Source organism: Mus caroli, chromosome 14, assembly GCF_900094665.2.
Source record: "Mus caroli chromosome 14, CAROLI_EIJ_v1.1, whole genome shotgun sequence".
NCBI lineage: Eukaryota > Metazoa > Chordata > Mammalia > Rodentia > Muridae > Mus > Mus caroli.
Genome location: NC_034583.1, coordinates 94,888,150 through 94,905,372, shown reverse-complemented (window position 1 = coordinate 94,905,372; position 17,223 = coordinate 94,888,150). Strand labels below are relative to the sequence as shown.

The 17,223-nt window shown below is 40.2% G+C and overlaps 1 long non-coding RNA gene across 1 annotated transcript in view; it reads right to left on the bottom strand.

Annotated features, from left to right (window-relative positions):
- LOC110308872 overlaps positions 1-17,223 on the bottom strand; it is a 272,207-nt gene that overhangs the window by 18,344 nt on the left and 236,640 nt on the right. Inside the window, exon 3 of the long non-coding RNA XR_002379622.1 lies at positions 8,873-8,957. This is a non-coding gene — a long non-coding RNA (uncharacterized LOC110308872). The remainder of the gene's footprint in view (positions 1-8,872; positions 8,958-17,223) is intronic.

The window sequence follows — 17,223 nt, the reverse complement described above, 5'->3', positions numbered from 1 at the left end:
CTTGCAAACTTTATATGCCCCAATATAGGGGAATGCCAGGGCCAAAAGAATGGGAATGGGTGGGTAGGGAAGTGGGGGGCGCTATGGGGGACTCTTGGGATAGTATTGGAAATGTAATTGAGGAAAATATGTAATAAAAATATTAAAAAAAAATAAATAAAAAATAAATAAATTTGACAGCTAAAAAAAAAAAAAAAGAAAGTTAAATCTACACATTTTATTTCATTTCAGCTTTTTAATACATCTCCGATTTCATGGCTTTTTATGTAAGATTTACATGAGTTTCACCAAGTAATGTTGCCGCAACAGTGTGTACATTTAGCAATTTATTGCAATTTTTGGTAGAATTTGATATTAATATTAAATTTTTGCTTGAACATAACATTTTAATTGTATACCCATTGCACGATGCAAAAGAAAACTGCCTGATTATCACTTATTTAACATTCAATACGTTTCTACCATTTCCAGAAGAATTCTGTACATGTAGAAAGGGGATCGCTGGCTCCATGGGTCTTATACTGTAAGCACTTGCTTCTTACTGGGATATTCCTCGGTTCCCCTTGCTTCTAGAGCTTTTCTTCACTGGTTGTGTCTATTCGTTGGTATTAGACTCACGATGTGCTTTCTACTCATTATCTGAGGCCCCCATTCTAATGTCACTTCTTCAGGAAACCTTTTCCATTCTTCAGACTCTGCTGTTCTGAGTCAGCCTTTTTCTAACGTCCCCAAAGAATGATGTTTCATCTCTGTTATGATATCTGATCTTTATGAGATCATAATAGAGTTATTGATGTATAGTCCTGTCTGCTCCACAAGAGGATGGCACTCAGGACAATAGCAACTGCTTCTTATTTAACTGTGTATATCCCTCTGTATTTATCATAGCTCATGCTGGTGTTAGAAAATAAATACATATTCACAGGTGTTTTTATATTCATTGAATTAAAAGCTCTAAGTCCAAGACTTTAATCAACTCTTTCTATGTGAAATTCACTATGGCTTTTAGAATGCATGGACTTGAATTCATTGAGAGGTAGTTGACATATCATGCTTTTCATATAATGCTAATTTAAAAACTAGTAAGTATCCAATAATCAACAGTAAATCTGGCTAGAGAGTGTACAGTAATGCTTATTAAACATTGTATCTTTTGTGCATTTGTGTATTATTGCAATTAAAATGGTGCAAAACACCATTTGATTGGCTGTCAACTGATGTTTGCTAAAGTGGTTTTACAGTAGAAAATATTGCTTTAGGACTAAACCAAGTGTTAATTTACATAGCTTCCTGTTTTCATGGCTTTAAACAAAGGTTTATTTCAAAACTGCCAACTGGCAGAGGGATTTAGGCTCTTTCCATCAAGTGTTAATAACGCATCCTGTAATACAGATGCCTTCTACCTGCCCACTGGGGAGTTGTTTGGATGAGATCCATTTATTTCACTTAAAGTTTGTTACATACTTCCATTTCTGTGCTAAATCCCAAGGCACCACCATGGCCCAGAAAGGTTGGTGTTCATTTGTTTAGAGACACCAGAAAGATTACTCTCTGCTGACGGTGTCAGGATGTGTCAAAAGTGGGGTCCCTCTTTTATTTTTACTCGCTAACCCTAGGAATGAAGACAATCTGATGTTTCTAATGAAAGTGACTTTTATAAACAAGTCATCTCCCACTGCATGCTTGACAAAATACCAAGGCCAATCCTAGAGAAAATTGAGCAGCTCAGAATGCTTCCATTTAGCCATTGGCCAACATTGATTTCTGTGCCACGTTGACATCTTGGGATGCCCGTGCCATTGTCTCTGTGTTATTCCATCTGACTCTTCTTGAAGCCATCTTTCTGTTCTCTTCTCCTTTTGCCCAGTATCTGCCATCTTAGTAGGGACTAAGAAGAGCATGCTTCTCTAACTTTTCCTACAAGACAGTGTGTACCAAGCATATGTGTTCTTATGACCATTGATTAAAACAATCTCATGAGCTGGCTGTGATGTTTATCACTGTTTTTTCATATGCAATAATTAAGTCCCTATGAATTTACAAGGGTCAACCAGAGCTGGTGGTATCCATCAGTAGAGCACTTGCTTACCACATTCATAGCCTTGTTTTTGAGCTTTAGCATACACAATACATACACACACACATGCACACACACATGAGAGAGAGAGAGAGTACTGCAATAGCTTTGGCATGTTCTCACACCAGTCTTTTGTTAAAAGTATTTGTTCCTTCCTTTTCAATCTGTGTGAATTCACAGTAACTTCTCCTAACACACTGTCTGCTAGGACTTTAACTAGAAACAGAAGGCATAGTGACTTCTATTATGATCTTTGAAAGAGCACTGAGTTGATACTAGAGAAGGTAAATTACCTTGAGGTTGTGTTGTGTAGAAGCTGAACTACAGACGTTATGTTCCATCCTCTGACCAGCAGCAGTAGCCTTTGGGTGGTGTTAGATGCTCCAGACTGGTTCATCTGCTAGCTAAGGTTCACTGAGTGAATCTTGTAAGTGCTAGATGTAGAAGTATCATGAAGGCCAGAAAGATTGCTCAGTGGGGCAAAGGTACTTGCCGATAAGCCTGATGACCTAAATTCTATTTCTGGACTCTATATGGTGAAAGAATAAAACACACTCCCAGAAGATGCCCTCCGAACTCTATAGGTGCACTGTGGTAGGTGTGCATCACCCCAAGTGAATGAGTGAATGAATGAATGAGTGAATGTGAACAAAGTCTCATAAATGAACACTTACCCAAACCCATGGCCTACAGGATTTGAGACTGAGCAAGGTGCAGTGGTTGTGTTTTGAATCTCTGATTTTGGAGCTGTTGGTTACATACCAAAAGTGAGTGGGGTAGCCCATAGGAGTAGACGGTGGGATGCGTGGAACTGTGGCGCCAGAGTCCTTGCATTTAATATTTCCACTCTGAGGTGAGCTAGCCGCTAGGAACCTTCCACACACTTTCTCTTCCAGATTTGTATATCACAGGAACACCCTCCCCTCCCTCCCCCCTCCTTCCTTCCTTCCCCCCCTCCCTCACTTGACGATTTCTTCGTTCTTTCTTCCTTCCTTCCTTTGAAGATTTTTTAATTGAAATTATTTTCTTACACGGTTTTCCTTCTTTCATCTCCTCCCAGATCCTTCCCACCTTGCCACACAATTCCATGCCTTCTTTTCTTCTTCTGTAAACAAACATTCAATAAAAAAATGTAACCCCCCCCATAAGCAACAAAAAAAGCATGAGTAACAGGCATAGACACAGACACACACTCATACACACTCTCACTTTAACATACAAAGACACACTCTTTTGCACACACAGAGGCACATACACTGTTTCTTGCACACACAGGCATGTACACACATTTTTGCACTCACACACAGATACACATTCTCTCACATTCACACACACACACACACACACACACACACACACGCACAAACAAAACCTACAAAAAAGCAAAGTTGGAAACTATATAATACAAAAAAACAAAAAAAAAAACCAGTAAGGAAAAAAAATACATGTGTAAACAAAGCATTATGAGATATAAATAATCAAAACCCCCACAAATTTCCCCAAAAGGAAAACAAGTAAACAAGCAACCTCCGAAAATACTATTAAGTCCATCGTGTGTTAGGCATCTAGTGATTGGCATGGGCCCTGAAGGGCTAACTTTCTCCTCCTGAAACTTCCACTAGTATGTCAGCGAGGGAGACCTTTCAATCAAATCAAGGAACCCGTGTCATGCTTGCACTAGAGAAACATTATGTCTGGTTACTCAATATGGAATTTAATTTATTTTAATGATTACAAAGCACGTTTCTCAACTTCTTTTTAAAGAACGCAGCGCACATACAGAAAAGTATGTGTCATGGCACATCATTAATAAATTATTATAAAACAAACTTCTATGCATTCGATACTCGATACCGAATGATTGAATTTCAACTGGCAAGCAATAGAGCATTGCCACTTTCCAGTATTCTGTTAAGTGTGTCCTAATCTTTGATTCTCTCTCTGACTTTTAAGTGTCTGTCTCTGTGTGCGTGTGTGTGTTTGCATGTCTGTGCATACATAAGGCACAGACAGCCTAACCTCAGGTATAGCTGTATCATAACTGTTCCCTTAGTTAGTTAGTTAGTTAGTTAGTTAGTTTGTTTGTTTGTTTTGCAACAAGAGCTCTCACTGGTCTGGAACCTTTCAAGCAAAGCAGGTAAGGATGGCTGGTCAGAGAGCTCCAGGACTCAGACCCTGACTGTCTCTACGTCCCCAGCCCTGGGGTTATAAACATGTACTGTGCGTGGGTTTTACCCCCACATTGGTTCTAGGGGTCAAACTTAGGTGTTCATGCTTGCAAGACCAGCACTTAACTGCCTGATCTGGGTTGCAGCTCCTCTCCTCTCTGTTTCCCTAACTTCTCTCCAGCTCTCCAAGGCTTCATAGTTTGCTAGAGTTTCATTAGTATTACTCTTCTGGCATATAGCATGAGAAAGGCATTGACGGAATTATAATATTCATTGTAAACTTATTTCTTCTTATTTTGGCTGAAGTTTCAGAGTAGCAAACAAAACAAATCCTGCTTTTCTATATTCGTTCTTTTATTTTTATTTTTTGACTTTTATCTCTTGTGTATATTACCTTGGGGGAAAACATAATAGAATTTAGACAGAGAAGACCATTGGAGCTCCTGGTCTGCTTCAGTTTTGTTATCAGTTTGCTTCAGTGGGATATGGGCAAAGCTGCACGTTCTGTCTTAGAGCACTGAGAACTGCTAAGTGTCTGAGGCGGAGAGGTGGTAGCTCAGCAGGTACACACCTGCTATGTATGCTTGACAACCTGTGGTCAATACTTGATCCCGTGGTGGAAGGAGAAAACCAACTTTTAAATGTTTTCTCCGACCTTCACGTGGGTGCTATGGCACACACACCGTCTCCCCCAAGTAACAATAAAACAAAATAGAATAGAGCTGCATGCTTGTTTCAACTCCTTTCTCAGTCACTCTTTAGTGTCCATATGGAGGAGTGGGGGCTGGGTCACCTGGGTACCAAATTTTATGGTTTCAGCTATTGACCTCATCACAGACATTAGTCAAATGATTGAGATTAAAAGATGTCTAAGAAGGGATTTGTTTCCAGAAAGGCATCTCAGGTCAAGCTGAACCAAGGCACTGAAATGCTAGGACTCAGGGTTCACTTACTTATCTCCAACTAACTACTGTTCTAATCTTCCTCAACATCTAACACATAGCAGGTATGCTGGTTAGTTAGATTTGTTTTATTTTTTATACTGACATATCTGGGAAGAGGAAACATCTGTTGCAGAATTGCCCAGATCCGATTGGTCTGTGAGAGACTGTGTTGAATGGAAAGACCCAGTCCATGGTGGGTGGGACTGGCCATGCAGGACTAATGTAAGAAAGCTATCTGAGCCGGCCAGAGATTGAGCCAATAGACAGCAGCCCTCCATGATCACTAAGCCTCTGCCCTGACTTCATCATTGATGGACTAGACTATGATGTATAGATGTATGCCCAGCAGTCCCCTTCCTTCCCTAATTGTTTTTTGGACATGGTATTTGTCACAGGAACAGAATGCTAACAAAAACAGTAAAGGGAAGTTAGATTGACCTCACTAGGATATTCTAACTATAGAAATATATTGGATAGTTTTTTCAAGAGAAATGTAAAGAAATTCATACATGTAAACTGTAACTCTTATATTAAAAGAAAATAAAAAGAAATATGAATAACTTAAAATCTATTTTACTTAATCCAGTTCAATTACTTTAATTAATTCAACAATTATGACTTCAATATTTAACAAATATGAAAGTGATCTAGCATTCATCATTTATACTGACTTTGAAATTCATGCACATTGCATTCATAATGGGACATCTCAACTAAGATTTCATTAGAAACAATTGATCTGTCTTTGGAAATCGAAAACAGTTAAGTTGAAAAGTTTAAAGTTTTGTCACACATGCTTCAAAGATTCCAAACATTTAATATAGTATCTACTTTGAAATTTTAAATTAACTCCATTAAAAGTAAACAGTTGTAATTATTCAGGTCCTCAGCTTTACCAACTACTGCACAGCCCTATGTGACTAATAGTTACTGCATTGAACAGTGCTGATTTTGACCAAAGCTATGCAGCTTATGCTCTCTCTCTCTCTCTCTCTCTCTCTCTCTCTCTCTCTCTCTCTCACACACACACACACACGCACACGCACTCGCCACAAGTGAAATCTTCAGCCATTCACACATATAAGAAATGTATTACTTTATCAGAAACTTTTTTTTTCTAGTTAGTTTGGCATTTATTCCTTAAGCTCCAGTATTCTTTCCATTTCTAGATATACTCTCTATAGCATAATTTGATGAGAGAGCATGGAGTAGACCCCATCATTTCTTGTTGAGCTAAGACCATGATTATCAACATTAGCTATAGCTCTAAGTTTTAATACACTGCTCTCTGTGAGAGGTTGAGTATCTGATGCTACTGACTATACCAGGGGATTCCAAACTGTAGCAAGGCTACCTCTACCCACCTTTTAAGTAAGTCGATGGTCAGTGGCTGTTTTGTGCTATGGTAGCACCACATGATCTGCCAAGCCTGAATGACTGACTCATTAACACTTTACAGAAAAGGGTTTCTGGTCTATAGAATAACTACTGAACAACCCGAACTAGAAGGTATTTGGAAGCTCCTCATATTGCCATTTCTGCCATGGTCATCAAGAGGCTGTCTCCTCATCGATGTCAGAACCTTTGTTGTTTCTGCTACAGTTATAGTTTGTAGTTTTTGTTTGTTCTTTTGTTTGAGACAGAATTAGATTATGTAGGTCAGAGTGGCCTGACACCCACTATGCTGCCCGGGCTGACTTCTAATTCCTGAAATCTTTCTGCCTCAGCTTCCCAAGCACTGGAATTACAGCTGTGAGCTACAAGGCCTATCCCACACCCCCTCTTCTGATTAAAGTGCCTATGTGTAATAATTTGTGTGTTCATGCTATAGGTTTTAGAAACATGGCAAAGTATGGTAAGTGCTTGTTAGACCCAAACAAAGTGACTATTGGAGATTCACCTTTCAGTCTTGTGGCATGTATTTGACTCTGTAGGCATGTCTTTTTCATTTCCCAGTTCTCTGACCCATTGGCTGTTGCTCTGTCCTCCCACATCCTCACCTCCATCTCTCACCTCGAATTGTGTTTGAAGCTCAGTTCCATTAATTTTGAAAGGACTTTATGGCTTTATTTTCTAGCGTACAAGGAATAGTCTGCTTTCAAAACAGTGTTCAGTGAATATGAGAGATTATCTTTAAATTATAATTTCAGCTACTTCATTTAAAGTTTTAAGTGAAGGTACAGCTAACTGTTAACAATGGCACCAAATAACTGTGCAAGAGGCCCATTCAGGAGGCTTCATTCTGCTCCCTACTAAGTGCTGATTTTCTAGGCTGTATTACCAGGCAACATTGGTGGAAGTATACAAACCTTGATGATTTTAGCAGAAACTTTTATGGAATTAAAGCTCCTATTTTTTTTAAGGCACTCTTTCATTGCTCTTGTGTTGAAAGCAAACACAACTTCCTTACAGAATGTAATGAACATAAGGCCTGATCCTGAATTTTCCAAGAGTAGTTTGATTTTGAAACACAGGCTTCAGACTCACTTTGTAGTCAAAGCTGGCCTTGAACTTGCTATCACCCTTAGGTGTTTGTTTCCAGGCCTAACCCCACAATTTTGATAAATGTTCCTTTTTTTCTGGTCAAACTCCATGTTATAAAAGAAAAATAAAATAAAGCAAGAAGTTTCTGGGGCCACATGTATTACACAAACAAATTGAAATCAAGAACTTCACTGCCAAGGACAAGATCCCAGTGTGTCCTTAGCCTGAAAAGGCAACTTCTAAGAATGGCCCTTAGAGTCTTTCCCAATAAGACTATCCCCCCAAATCTCTCCTTATAGTTGGGGATCAAAGTCAATATACTCTGAGGAGACTTGTTATCTGAATACCACCATTTTCAGGTAATAAATAATTCCCTATTTAGATCAGAAATATAACATAGCAAAAAGGTTGGAACCGCCGAGCTCAACAATCAGGCACAAAGGAAAATCTCGTTCTTCAAATTGTTGCTCACCTCTCTTTTTAGATAAAACTTGAAAGACTTTGTTTGCCAAAAGCTTTCAAGAGGTTACAAGGCCATTTCCAGCTACAAAGCTCCTTAGGGGTTTCAAAGTCTTAACTGTTTCCCTTAAGGTGCCCTTTTCCTGGGTGGTGTTCAAAGCCACCGGCGGAGATTCTTCAATATTGTCTTTACTTACAGTCAAACGAGCCTCATTGTTTAGAAGAAATAGATTAGGTGAGTGTCTTTGAACTGTATTTTGAATGGACTATGAAGTAGGGTGGCTCTTTTCACAAGCAATTTATGTACAGGAAGGGTTTCAGAATGTTATCTGTGGAGAGATGTGGCTGAAGGGCAGGCATGCCAAAAGCAAACAATTTTCTCACAGAGCAGAGCCATCCTGCATTTTCTACGTGTGGTTTGATGTCGAGACACAGGACAACTCCGTCTTTTTGAAGTGGAATTATTCAATTCCTGGCAATATCTTCACTGTAACAGCAACAAGCACTGTAGACAGAGCAGAAACGTCAAGCCAGGGAAGAAAGTCAGGCGTAGGCATCCACTTCTACCCAACATTTAGTTAATGAACTGAGCACATTCCCATACATGGCAGCCGTGTGTTCTTAGATTTTGTTTTTTTTTAGGGTCTATTTATTTATTTTGTGTATATGAGTACACTGTCACTCTCTTCAGACACACCAGAAGAGGACATGGGATCCCATTACAGATGGTTTTGACTCACCATGTGGTTGCTGGGAATTGAACTCAGGATTTCTGGAAGAGCACCCAGTGCTCTTAACTGTTGAGCCATCTCTCCAGCCCAGAACCTGTTTTTAAACCAAGATTAATCGCATACTTCCCAATAACTTACAAAAGAAAGATGTATCTCATTTGTATAACTGATCCAGACAAACCAACTGATATTTGAACTCACTGCTACTGAGGGTCACATGAGATGTCTCCTCTGTGGAATAAAATAGTGCAAAAGTTTTTCCCTTGTTGCTGTAGTGAGGTTATATACACTCTACCAACTAAAGGTTAAAGAAATCTATGTAGGTGAAAAACAAACTCATTTAGGGAATTTCTACCACTACTGTTAACAATTGTAAACAACTGGGGTTCTTCGACCGTCTAAGAAACTTGAACAAAGCTTTAAAATGTCTTTCGAATAGCACCATCCTAACCAGACCTCATACCATATGTTTACTTTATGGTTGATATGTATAGACACATACATAGGCACACAGACACCATAGACTTCTCTCTCTCTCTCTCTCTCTCTCACACACACACACACACACACACACAGACACACACACACACACACAGACACAAAGTGAAACACTCATACACACATAAATACTGAGAATAAGGACAGGGAGAAGTGTCAAGCCTTTGGTCCATACCAACCCAAAGACGCAGGAAAGATCCTGACAGAGTGGAATCCTTGGAACTAAGAACTTTGACTTTTGATTACTTAGTTTAGAAAACTCTGAACTACAGAACACGTCAGAGTGTTGCGTTAGCCAAGACTCAGCTTTAAGTATGGTACCGTTAGAGCATGCTTACTGCACAGCAGCTCTAAGTATGGTACCGTGAGAGCATGCGTACTGCACAGCAGCTCTAATCACGGTACCGTAAGAGCATGCATACTGCACAGCAGCTTTAGCTGCTTTAAAAATAGCAAGTGCTCACCTTAAGATTATTGTTAAGATACAGACAAGTGTAAGATAAGAAAGACAGGGAGTTCCACTGAGGCTGGACTGTGGAAGTTTCTGTAGTTTTATATGTAAAATGCTGTGTGTATTCTCTATTGAGATGTAGTCAGAGTCTGCAGCGTTCAGTTTTAGCGTTGGCTTATTTTTTTCAAACTGGAGACTGGTGACAGAAAACCATTAGGTGCATACATTAGGATGAAAATTCGCCTCCATGTTTTTGACCCAGACATTGACCCCTCAATAGGGTCCTTCGTTTGCCTCATCTCAAACCTCAAGACTCCTTGAGATCACCTGTATTTTCTAATACCTACCGCTTTCTCTATTCGGTCTCCCAGGATAGAGTAATCTTACACCTGCCTCCTAAATCTCACAGATTAGTTTTTTTGTTCCACTGAACAAACTCCCCAAATCCTACTTCAATCTAAATGCTCTCCTAAATCCCTGAAGTCATTGTAAATTTTGCTGAAGATCTTAAAACTTGCCTTGCCAATACATAAAATGAGCCTCCCTTCTGGCATACACTGTGTAAACACTCACTGGCTTTATGTTCTCACGTTTATGCTTTTTACGTGTTCTCTCTTTCTGCATTAAGATTGGTAGCTATATCATAAAATGGAGATTTGTGCTCCAATTAAAGTTACGATCTGAAATAACTGTGGTTGTGATGGTGTTGGTATGTGCATGTGTGAATGTGTGTGTGCAAGTTCGTGCACATCTGTTTTTGGATTTGCTCAAAACTTCCTTTCAACTCCATTCATCACCTTTCCCCACAGATGCTCTTTATAGCTATAATCTTATATAGTACGCTTGGGTTCAAATGGATTCTAAGACATCTTTTTGATAAACCTAAGGTATAGAAAGCTGAATAGAGTACTAGGCAGAAACCTGGGAAATTTATTTGGCCTACAAAAAGAAAAACTTTACTTGATCTATTAGAGATTTGAGGGTATTGAGTGTTCCATCCTACGATGATGGAACAAAATAATGACTCAGATCATTGTGGCTAAAGCCCTGTTGGTAAGTTACTTGTTAAAGCTGGGAAATGGATTCATTGAATATCGTTAATGGACACATTGAAATATGGTAAAGTTGACCTTGTAGACTCTAAGGTTCAGGGACTGCCCTCAAGAAGTTTACAAGGTGTAAGGTTTATCTGGAGGATAGATCAAGTAAAGGTTTTCCTTTTGTAGGCCAAATAAATTTTCTAGGTTTCTGACTAGTAAATCACTTACACATGAAATATATTCCAAAGATACGATGAATGCCTTTACATTGAATATAAAGTCAAAAGTAGGTTCTTAAGAGAACATATGCAAATGAACAATGAAGAAAGTTAACTTCATGAGCAGTAAAAATGCAAAACAAAACAAAACTTTCCTTATTTCCCCTTCTTCCCTTCCTTTCTTATTTGCTTTATTTTTTAACCCAAACCTTTTCTTTATGATGCTAAATCGTTAAAGTAGCCAGTACTGCCAAGAGGGTGGTGAAGCCAACATTCAAAATACTGTAGGTGGGTGACTTTGAAACATTTCAGGAAAATAAGCTGAAAATATCTTTAATAATGTGAAAAAATTTCAAAATAACCATTAACTTTGCCCCACTCCTGAAGTCTGAAAAAATAGCAGGGCAAGCACAAAAGGCAGATAGATGCTTATTTGTGGACTACCATCATGCCTTCTCATGAATGGGAGCATGTTATCCGTGTACCAATAGGGAAATATCTAAATATGTTGCTACGTGACCCCACAGTGGAATTCTATGTAGTATTAGGAAGTAGCAGCTGGATCTCTATGTAGTTTCACATTAAAAAGTTACAGGATAAAGTGTAATAAATCAATAGGAACATGCTTGCGTATTGTAAAACATACATTAACTTATTTTGGAACATCAGATGAGGGTGCAAGCACAGTGTAATGGGGAAATGTGCAGGGAGATTGAGAGAGACCCCAAACAACTCCATAATGCGCAGCCAAGGAGCCATTAGTGAAGCTTTTAATGTGTACCAGAGCTGTAGTAGAGTCCAGAGAAGATGGAGTCACTGTCCTCCAAAAGGATTGCAATCGCCTTGGCTAGAAGCTAGCCCCTAGGAAGCAGTAGGAACAAGACGGAAGAGTACAACGTTGTATGCTGTGTTGTGCAGGATGCGTTCCTGAGGTAGAGATGGGGAGTTGATCCTGAAGAATGGAAGTGTGCAGCCATCAACTCATGGACAGAAAGGACCTGAATTGTGCCCTTTGGGAATTTTCTGGCTTTGTTCTGGTTTTCTTTCTTCACCCCAGGCCTTCAGTGATGTGTTCCTGAGCTGTTTGTTACTGGCTGGTTCGTTTCTGTAGCTCATGCTTGCTTAGGATTTTGTATCCTCAATAACTTAACTCCTAAGAGAACTTTTGAGCAAGGAATAGCATCAGACAGATTATAATTGGCTACTAAGTCTCAGTCTGTATCCATCTTTATGAACAGGGATAAACATGACCAGCCTCTGAACCAACCCTCCTGACTCATGTCTGTGGGTGGGAGGATGACCAAGGAAGTGGAACTTCCTTATTTGACACTGAGTGTTGCTGTTACACTGATCCAGCCCCAAGTGGGAAGGGCCATCTTCAAGTGCACCTGGACACTGCACAGACCTGCACTGGCGTTAATCCCATCAGTGGTTATATCGTTTATTCAGTGCACACTCACAAGTGCAAAGATGCAGTTTCAAACTTAATTAAAAATAGAAAGCAACCTAAACCATGCTAGCATTTCCCCTGACTTCAGCATGATCTACCACTTTGACAAAATTTCATAAATCTCCCGCAATAGAAAATTCTACAGCACAAAACCATTTTATGCAGCAATATAGGTACTTAAAATATTCAGCAACTTTCATCATGTTTTGCCTCTTGGTACATAAGATTTTTATGTATTTAATAGTTACATATGTTATATATTTTAAACAGTATTTTTTTCCTAATGGCCCCCAACAGTACATTTTTTTTTCTGAAATTCTAGCATCTGTGTTTTGTTCTCGCAGTTTAGGATGATAATCTTAAATTGAGCACATCCAGGCACAGAAGGCAGGTTGATGGGAATGTGCTAAAGGTGGCTGGATCCAGTGCTGAAGGCATCAGAAGTCCTTATATCTCAGTGACAGAAGCACTTCCTTCTGTGTGTGTTTGTGTGTATGTTGGGGGGTATCCTGGTAGGCATCACGAGGTTCCCACTGTGGCTAAGCTTGCAGCAGGTACACAGCAATGCAGAGGGAAAAATTGGGGGTCATTTGTTATTTATTTATAAGCCTGTTGTGCCACATCATGTAAAATTAACAACTTTAATGGGCTCCTGCCTCAGTTGCTTGAAGGACTGCATTTCACCAGCCAAGATCACCCATGGGTTTCCAGAACTGTGGCTGGGTTTGCTCTGGGTTACTAGCTTTGGGGGTGTGTGTGTCTATATGTCACCATAATCCTTGCACTCAGCAGATCAGAAAAAGGTCAGTCCCATGAGAGAGACTGGTCAGGAAGTGGAGTCTATAGGGCATTTGCGGTTGAAGAGATGAGCGATTACTTGGGAGTGAAAGTTCCTTTCTCTATCTGGTTAATGAAGAGATTTACTCCAACATTCATTCATTATAAATTGGGGGGATGGCTTCTCCCATGTGCCAGTGTCCAGAGGGTCTCCTTCCTGCAAGAGTTCATAAATAATCAACGTTTACAATGAAAAGGTTTTGTAAGCATTAGCTTTTCCTGTCATAAAAATTCCCTCATGCTTCTAAGGGAAGACCGTTATAATTTGCAGATAGAGAATCTGGGGCCAAAATGGCTTTTACATGGAAAGTGGATATTTTGGGGGAATTTGGGAGAAAAATCTCCCCTTCTACACACCATTGGCCCTGCTTTCATGCTAAAATACCGTTCAAACACTAATGAGAACCTAGTAAATAGAGAAAAAACATTAAGTCAGTCAAACAAGCATTTGAAAACTTTCTGGGTACTAAGTATTTCAATCTTTTCAATAGATGATTGAAAGGCTCCAGCAAGAGTCATAGTTTTAATGGAAGACAGAAGCAAGCAACAGATCATTGAAATCCAGCTTAAATTACGTGTCAGAGTAGAGGTCATAGCTGAGTGCTAAAGAGGTCGTGGGAAGGAGGAATGAGGACTTATGGAGGACACAGGAACAGGCTGCCTAGAGGAGGCGAGGGAACGTAAAGAATAGGTAAACACCTCAGAGGAATAAAGATTGCAGTAGTTCCTAATCAGCAACCTGAGCACAGGTCGGACAGTAGCACACATCTGTGTGCCTTCCAGGTTCCAGCTGCTGTGCCAAGCACTGGGCACTGTGTTGTGCTCTGGCTATGGTATCTAGTTTTCAACTCTTGCAACAGAAGACTGTAATTTGTTTCTTACCTGTGAGAGAATGGAGGAGGTGCCAATTACTGACTAACCTATCAGATTTTGGAATCTGAAGGTTAGTCTACTCCTGTTTCATGCCCTTGGCTTGACCCTAAGGCATTCTCAGATGCCTGTTTCTGACATCAAAGAAGTCTGACCCAAAGTGGGATGGGTAGCACCCAGTAAGACCGCGAGGTAAGGAGAAAGTGTGCAGGAGAGAGACGTTGTAACCAGATCAGCATGAGAGCTGGCTATGATGAAAAGTGTGAGTTCTAATCTATATTATGTAGGCAATGGAAAGGCTCCTCCCATCAGAAAAATTTTGGTGGTGGGCTGGTTGGGACAGAAATGTAGAGAGGGGAAGGGAGGGTGTTTGTATTTGTTTTGTCTTAGAAGGATATCTAAGAAGACAGTGGCAAATGAACGTCAGAAGAGGCTAGTGATATCAGTGGGTAAACTGACTCTTCTAGGATTTAGAGATGTTGGAGGCACACACATGTGAAGATTGTTAACTGTGGTGTCTTTAGTGACTTATTACACCCCACATCTGCTCTTACAGAGTAAAGTATATTCAGCAAATAACTGTGAGGGCTGACAAGACGTTCCATGTGAAGCCTTTGTCCTTGTTCTTGGTCACTGCACTTTTCTAATGACTACAACCAACTTCCAGGTAAGACCTTGTTAGCAGGCTGTTTGGAGAGTTGCCAAGAGGCCCTGGTTAGTGTCCTGGCCATTCACTGATAGGTCTACAGTGGGGTGTTCTGTAGGATGAAAGGGCAGGAGAGAACGGCAGAGATCTAGAACATCTTCCCAAAGGAACGGTGCATCCAGAAATGATGGAATGAAGTCTGGAGCAAGGAGGGGGAGAGGAAACCAAAAGAGACCGAGGTACTCGAGGTGAACATAGGTAGCACACAGACACACATTTATGTTGTGATGGTTTTATACCTATTTCAATTAATAGCAATGGTTAATTTTTGCTTTCTTCCTTATATTCTCTGTGATGACTATGGTGAATGTTCTTTATCAATATTGAACATATTAGCTCACGTGTTACAATACTGTGGCAAAACTTGCAAGTATGTTCTGAATTTGGGGATATAGGACACACAGACACTTCACTTGGTGCTTGGCTCTGGCCCAGGTGCCTGGAAAGATGTCTGAAAGCACTGGGGGTGGAGGGCTCTTTGGTTTCATTGACCTGTATGCTCTGCTGAGGTTGTGGATGCATTAGAGTTTTAACATTAAGCCTAGTGTGCTGGTGTCATTTAAGGGATCATCACCAACGGAGATTCTCACTGCTTACACTGTTTAGTGAGATCTCTGAGGTTATGTGGTATGCTATATAGTGCTCCACTTGGTATCATCTTAGAGTCACACAGACCTAGCTTAGAATCCCAGTGTCCTCTTAATAGTCACATGACCTTGGAAGATTCATTTCCCTGCCCTGGTACATCCTCATTGGCAAAGTAGCCTTTTGATAATCAAGGCACGTTGACCCTGCAGAACAATCATGGGCACAAATAAAATAACAAGTAAAACGGATAATAATTCAAACGATAAAATTTCGTATTCATGCTGGTTCATTTTTGTCAATGTGAAAGGAGGTAGAGTCATCTGGGAAAGGGTGAATCTGGTGAGGAATTGCCTACATCAGTTTGACCTATAGGCAAGTCCGTGGACAATTTTCTTCATTAATGATTGATGTGGGACATTCCAGCCCACTGTCTGCAGGTAAAAAGTAGTTGAGTAGCCAGCATTCATCCATGGTCTCTGCTTTAATATTTGGTTTTAGATTCCTACCCTGGCTTCCCTCAGTGATGGATTATAAACTGTTAAGTAGAGATAAAGCCTTTCTTCCCCAAGTTGCTTTTGTTCATGATGTTTATCACAGCACTAGAATCCAAGCTAGGACAATATCATAACCTAGAGGTTGTGTGTTTAGTAAATACAGTGCTGAGATTATGCACTTTGAGAGACTAGATGGTATTCTCTTGCCCAACACAAGGCCTGGCACTTGCTGAATGAAAGGGTGAATAGATAGCTCTTGGACAGGAACGAGGAGTAAACTGTAGGCTGTCTAAGCTTTCTAGCTTAGGTTTGCTTAGGTGATGGCAAATGGGCACTCTCATGAAGAGGGCAGGAGGTTGTCAACCAGCACATCAGCCAAGATCACGTTTGCTTTATTGCATTGCCAGGAGGGTCTTAAGTAAAAGCCAACTCATAAATAAGCTGGAAACAACTGGGTGAGTTCAGGCTGTGGCGGTGAGCATAGCAGGTTTCATACTGTCTCAGATCCAGCATGTAAGACACTGGGTTACTTACTCTAAGAAGAATGCAGTACTCCCCCTCCTCAGCCTCAGAACTAGCAGCAGCAGCAGAGCTCCGAAGATTTTTCTGAGGAACTGCCAGACTGATTTCCAGAGTGGCTGTACCAGCTTGCAATCCCACCAGCAATGGAGGAGTGTTCCTCTTTCTCCACATCCTCGCCAGCATCTGCTGTCACCTGAGTTTTTGATCTTAGCCATTCTTACTGGTGTGAAGTGGAACCTCAGGGTTGTTTTGATTTGCATTTCCCTGATGACTGAGGATGTTGAACATTTCTTTAGTTGATTCTCTACCATTCAAGTTTCCTCAGTTGAGAATTCTTTGTTTAGCTCTGTACCCCATTTTTTAATAGGGTTATTTGATTGTCTGTAGTCTAATTTCTCGAGATCCTTGTATAAATTGGATATTAGCCCTCTATTGAATGTAGGATTGGTAAAGATCTTTTCCCAATCTGTTGGTGGCCATTTTGTCTTATTGACAGTGTCCTTTAGAACACTGTCTTATAGAAGGCCTTATAGAAGCGTTGCAAAACTTTTTCAATTCTTTTTTTTTTTTTTTTTTTTTTTGAAGACAGGGTTTCTCTGTATAGTCCTGGCTGTCCTGGAACTCACTCTGTAGACCAGGCTGGCCTCGAACTCAGAAATCTGCCTGCCACCGCCTCCCAAATGCTG